Here is a 6035-nt window from a genome sequence, read left to right as displayed (position 1 = left end):
GGCCCAGGGCCATTGGCCACACCTTGTCGTGTGGGATGTTTCCTTCCTTAGCCTCCTCCTCCCTCCTGTGTCACTGTCATTCCTCCAGAACCTTCCTGGACTCCCCTACACAAGCCCGGGGTGTGCCCTCACCCGCCCACCCTGTATCACCGGAATTCCAATCCCGGCCCACCCTTCCCCGCCAGGTAAAGAACTGGGCCTGGTCAATAAGACCGTAGAGGTCCTCGACCATTGCTATTGCAGTTGCAATTGTTACTGTGTTTACACAGGGTGACCAACACCCGCCCCCAGTTTGCCCAGGACCGCTCAGGTTTGAGCGCTGGGAATGTGGGGAAACCCTCATTTCCGGGGAACCCCAGAAGGCTGGTCACCCTATTTAGGATGGATCTTTCATTTGATATCCAACCCCCGAGAGCCAGAAAGGGAATCTCCCCCCTCCTTCCATGGTAACCTTCATTCATTCATCCACTCATCCCTTTATTCAACTCCTTTATTCAGCAAGTATTTAGGAAGCATCTACTACATAGCAGACACTCTTCTAGGTGCTGGGGACAGTAAACTGAGAAGGTGTGATTTTTACACGGGGATGATGTCTCGGAGACCACTGCAGGGCATGGGAGGTGGGGAGAGGAAGGGGCAGTTCTAAATGCAGGCTCTGACGGGATTGGGGCAGACCTTGCCCTAAGCCAGGCTGGTTGCTTCAACACAGCTGTCCTCACCCAGGGCCATCCTGCTTCCGTCTCACCCAGTTCTTCGGTGATGTCTGGGGAAAATCTGTGGTTGTCACAACTGGGGGGAGGGGCCCCTGGAATCAAATGGGTGGGGACAGGGATGCTGCTGAACCCACACAGTGCCCAGGAGGGGCCCCCAGCAGAGAATGACCCGCCCCAAATAACCCCAGTGCCATGGGGGAGACCCTGCACTAATATTATTCAGACCCGCTGGTGCCCCTAGATTCCTGCACAGGCTGGGACTCTAACCGGGTCACCTCTGTATCCCGAGGTGACCTAGAGTGGGGCAGCCAGGAGGGCTGAGTATCAGGGATGAAATGACAAATCTCTGTGCCCACTCTCCCGCCGCACCCCAGGGTCGATGGCCTCTATCTCCTCCCTGTGCAGGTAGCTTTTCCCTGAGCCATTTCTTCTTGTCAAGGTCCCTGTCGCAGGTTGTGTTCCCGAAGATGACGTTGAGAGCAAGGAGTAGAGTGCAGGTGGTTGATGTGAGACGTGCAGAGAACAGATACAGCTGCCATAGGGTCCCGCAATTCCACTCCTGGGCATAGATCTGAGAAAAACTCTAATTCAAAAATATACATACACCCTGGGATTCCCTGGTGGTCTAGTGGTTAAGACTCTGTGCTTCCGGAACAGGGAGCATGGGTTCCATCTCTGGCCAGGGAACTAAGATCCCACATGCTGTGTGTGTGAGAAAAAAATAAAAGAAAGAAAGAAAGAAAGGAAAGAAAGAAAGAAAGAAAAAGGAGAAAGAAAGAAAGAAAAGAGATACATGCACCCCAATGTTCATTGCATCACTATTTATAATAGGCAAGATGTGGAAGCTACCTAAATGTCCACTGATGGATGAATGGATAAAGAAGATGTGGTACATATATACAATGGAATATATTCAGCCATAAAAAGAATGAAATAATGCTATTTGCAGCAACGTCGTGGATGGACCTAGAGATTATCATACTAAGTGAAGTAAGTCAGAAGAGAAAGACACATATATGATCTCTCTTATATGTGAAATCTAAAATACGACACAAATGAACTTGTCTACGAAACAAAAACAGACTCACAGACATAGAGAACAGACTTGTGGTTGCCAAGGGGGAGAAAGAGGGAGGGAGGGTTGGATTGGGAGTTTGGGTTAGCAGACGCAAACTATTAAATATAGGATGGATAAGCTACAAGGCCCTACTGTCTAGCACAGGGAACTATATTCAATATCCTGTGATAAGCCATAATGGAAAAGAAAAAGAGTTTTATTTATAGGTTCCATCCCTAACTGAGCTGGCCCATCCCCTCCCATGGTTCTAAGTGCAGCCCGAGGCTGCAGACTTCCCACCATGGTCTTCAGCTCCAGAGCAAGCCACCTGCAAACTAGCCGCATCTTCCCAGGGGCTGGCAACTCTCCTTTGCTACTGATTCCAAGACACATCCAGATAGCACAAATGTGACCATGAAAACAAACTCAGGCATGTTCAAATCAGGGAAATAACATTCTTATCTCTGTTTAGTAGTTGCTTAATTTTAGAATAGCTTAGAGTTACAAAAAAGTTGCAAAGATCTGTACAGAGTGTGCAGAGTGCTGTGGACCCCCGACCCAGTACCCCTATTTCCAACACGTTAGTACTTTAGTACGTTAGTACGACATGCTTATCCAACTAAGGAACCGAGATGGATACGTTATTATTAACCAAAGTCCACACTTTACTAGAATTTCCCTAGCTTTCCCCTAACATCCTTTTTCTGTCCCAGTCTCCTCTGGGCTGTGACATTTCTCAGACGTCCCTGGGTTTTGATACCTTGAAAGTTTTGAGGAGGACTGGTCAGGTATTTTGTCCCTCAATTTGTTTGTCTGTTGGTTTTCTGATGTTTTTCATATGGTTGGGCTGGAGTTATGGGGTTTGGGGCGGAAGATCCAGACACAGATAAAAATGTCATTCTCCTCAGGTCACATCATCAAGGATACACACCATCAAGGATACACACATCAAGGATACACCCCATCAACGGGACTTGTGACAAACAATTTTACCCTTGATCACCTGGCCAGTATCGTCTTTTTTTTTTTTTTTTTTTGCTGCGTTGGGTCTTCATTGCTGCACACAGGCTTTCTCTAGTTGCGGCGAGCAGGGGCTCCTCTTTGTTGCGGGCACGTGCTTCTCATTACAGTGGCTTCTTTTGTTTCGGAGCACGGGCTCTAGCTGTGCGGGCTTCTGTAGTTGTGGCATGGGGGCTCAGTAGTTGTGGCTCCCAGGATCTAGAGCGCAGGCTCAATAGTTGTGGCCCACGGGCTTAGTCGATCTGCGGCACATGGGATCTTCCCGGACCAGGGCTCGGACCCGTGTCCCCTGCATTGGCAAGTGGATCCTTTTTTTTTTTTCTTTGTTCCTTTTGGAACCAAAACTTTAATCCCAAGGAGTCTCACAAAACATATTACAAATGACAGCATGAAAAAAAAAACTGCACAGTAACTCAAAGTTCAGCTCTACAATATACCCTTCATCTGGCAAGACACTGGTATCTTGATAATCTCAACTTCCAGAAAACATTACAAAGAGCTATGTATTCCTGTACAGCAATCACAGAGGGGACTTATGACCTAACTCAAAGGGAAACTAACTTCCTTGAAACTTCTTAGATTCTAAACTCACTGGACAACCTCTTGTCCAGTGTGAAGACTAGTGGAATTCTTAAACCTCTAATCTAGGGTAAGGGTGCGGCTTTCACTTCTACCTGCTGGCTTGTGTTCACAACCTTTTAAAGACTGCTTGCTTAACTACAGCTGCATACCATATCCCAGCTACAGAAAGTCTTTTCAATGTTTGCCAGTGTTGTTTCCATAATAATAAATATCACACTTTAGGTGGGCAGGAGTTAGAGTTTTATTATCAGTCTAGGCAAGACCAAAAATTCAAAGCAAATTCAATTTTGCTTAAGAGAACATTGTAAAGAAACAATTCTTCATATTACATGCCTCATATGACCCATTTCAAACCATAGAGAATGACACCTTTATGTGTCACCGTCCCAAGAGACAAACAAATGTGAACAGCTAAAACACTTAAAAAGTGCATCAAGCTTCGGAAGTCTCAAACGAAACTTGAATTTTCTGTACATACTCCTGTCAAATGAAGTTATTTCCTGTGCACCACTCCTCTTGCAAAGTGGTCTGCTATTTCCTTTCATTTGACCTGGATCGGCTAGGAGACCTAGAAAAAGATCGGGACGGCTTGCGATTTCTCTCCTGGGACAGTGATCTCTCTCTTCTCCTATATCTACTAAAGGGACCTGCTCCTGCTGCGGGAGAAGCTTCTCCGTCTTGGACATCTGTGGTGAGGGGGAGGACTCCTCCTCCGATAATCATCTCGAGGGCGACGACCCCAAGAAGGAGGCGGCCACGATTTCGACTTCTCCTTTCCCCATTGGACAGGTCCACTCTTACTCGGCAGCCACAGAGTGTTCTCCCGTCTAGTTCTCAGACAGCATCCGCTGCATCTCGGGGATCTTCATTTTCAACAAGAGCGAAGCCGGGAGGGTTTTTAGCAACCCACACACTTCGGAGTGGTCCATAATATCCTAAAGCTCGTTCGAATTCACTCTTGTTACCACTGTTTCCAAGATTCCTTACATAAACGTTACAGTCCAACGGACAGGAATCCCGATGCAAGACCCTCCTGGCTCCTGGGTTTCATGGGCCACAGGGTGATCCCGGGCCTCTAGAATCTCGCAGCTGAATCGGCTCGCACAAGCTGTCCTGTGGGGATGCTTTTCCCCCTATGTGTCCAGCCCGGGGCCCTGCTGTCTAGGCCCGACCTCCAGGGTGACAGGGTGAACCCCAGGTCCCAGGAGCAAACACTCAGAGCCCTGGTGACCAGACTCAGGGGGCTGGGGCGGCAGCTGGACATGTGTGGCCACCCTGGTGGTGTTTGGCCCCATCTGCAGTTCCAGTTCCAGCTGAGAAAGAGTCTCGCTGTGTTATTTTCTCCTGGTTGTGTAAGGATCCCCGGTGTCATTTGACAGAAATGTAGATGGTGTTCTTTCTCTCTTTTCTCCCTGCTTCCTCTCGTCCCTCTCCCCTCCCTCTCCCTCTCCCTCCTCTCCTCTGTCCTCCCCTCTGCACTCTCTCTCTCTCTTCTCTCCCCCTGCGTCTCCCCTTTCCCTCCCTCCCCTCCCCCCCTCTCCCCCCTCCCCGTCCCTCTCCCCGTCCCTCTCCCAACTCCCTCTCCACCTCCGTCTCCCCCTCGCTCTCCCCCATCCCTCTCCCTCTCCCTCCCCTCCCTCCCCCTCTCTCCGTCTCCCCGTCCCTTCCCGCCTCCCCCGTCCCTCTTCCCTCTCCCTCTCTCCCTCTCTCTCCCTGTCCCTGTTTCCCTGTTCCGCACGCCCTCCCTCTACCTCTTTCCCTCTCCCTGTCCCTCCACCTCCTTCCCTCTCTGGAGAGGGAAGGAGGTGGAGGGACAGGGAGAGAGAGCAGGAGGGGAGGGGGAGAGGGAGGAGGGAGAGAGGGAGGGAAGGAAAGAGGGAGGGAGGGAGTCCCGACCTCCCTCCTCTCTCTCCCTCCTCCCTCTATCCCTCCCTCCTTCCCTCTCTCCCTCTCTCCCTCTCTCCCTCTCTCTCCTCTCTCCCTCTCCCTCCCTCCCTCCTCTCCCTCCCTCTCTCCCTCCCTCCCTCCAACTCTCCCGCTCCCTCCATCTCTCCATCTCCCTCACTCCCTCCCAGAGAGGGAGAGATGGAGAGGCTGAGACAAGGAGAGGGAGAGAGGGAGAGAGGGAGAGATGGAGGGAGAGGAGGGAGAGGAAGGGAGAGGAAGAGAGGGAGAGAGCGAGGAGAGAGAGGGGGGGAGAGGGAGAGGGAAAGAGGTCTCTTCCTCCCCCCCTCCCTCTGTCCTCCTTCTCTCCCTCTCCCTCCCTCTCTCCCTGTCCCTGTTTCCCTGCTCTCCTCTTTCCCTCTCCCTCTCCCTCCACCTCCTTCCCTCTCCAGAGACGGAAGGAGGTGGGGGAGGGGAGGGAAGAGGGAGAGGGAGAGCAGGAGAGAGGGGGGAGGAGGAGAGAGAGGGGGGGAAAGGAGAGAGGGATAGAGGGAGGGAGCGAAGACGTCTCTCCTCTCCCTCTCTCTCCCTCCCTCTCTCACTCTCTCCCTCTCTCCTCTCTCCTCTCCCTCTCCACCAACTCTCCCTCTCCCTCCATGTCTCCATCTCCCTCACTCCTTCCCAGATAGGGAGAGATGGAGGGAGAGGCAGAGATAAGGGAGAGGGAGAGAGGGAGAGGGAGAGATGGAGGGAGAGGGAGAGAGGAAGAGAGAGAGGGA

At 51.3% G+C, this 6035-nt stretch overlaps 1 pseudogene; it reads right to left on the bottom strand.

The window, feature by feature from the left end:
* Positions 1-3595: 3595 nt before the first annotated feature.
* LOC117314324 (serine/arginine-rich splicing factor 3 pseudogene) lies at positions 3596-4416 on the bottom strand (annotated as a pseudogene).
* Between the last annotated feature and the right edge of the window lie 1619 nt (positions 4417-6035).

Source organism: Tursiops truncatus, chromosome 11 (assembly GCF_011762595.2).
Source record: "Tursiops truncatus isolate mTurTru1 chromosome 11, mTurTru1.mat.Y, whole genome shotgun sequence".
Classification (NCBI taxonomy): domain Eukaryota; kingdom Metazoa; phylum Chordata; class Mammalia; order Artiodactyla; family Delphinidae; genus Tursiops; species Tursiops truncatus.
Note: the sequence above shows the minus strand (reverse complement) of the source record. Positions and strands in the feature narration are given on the sequence as shown.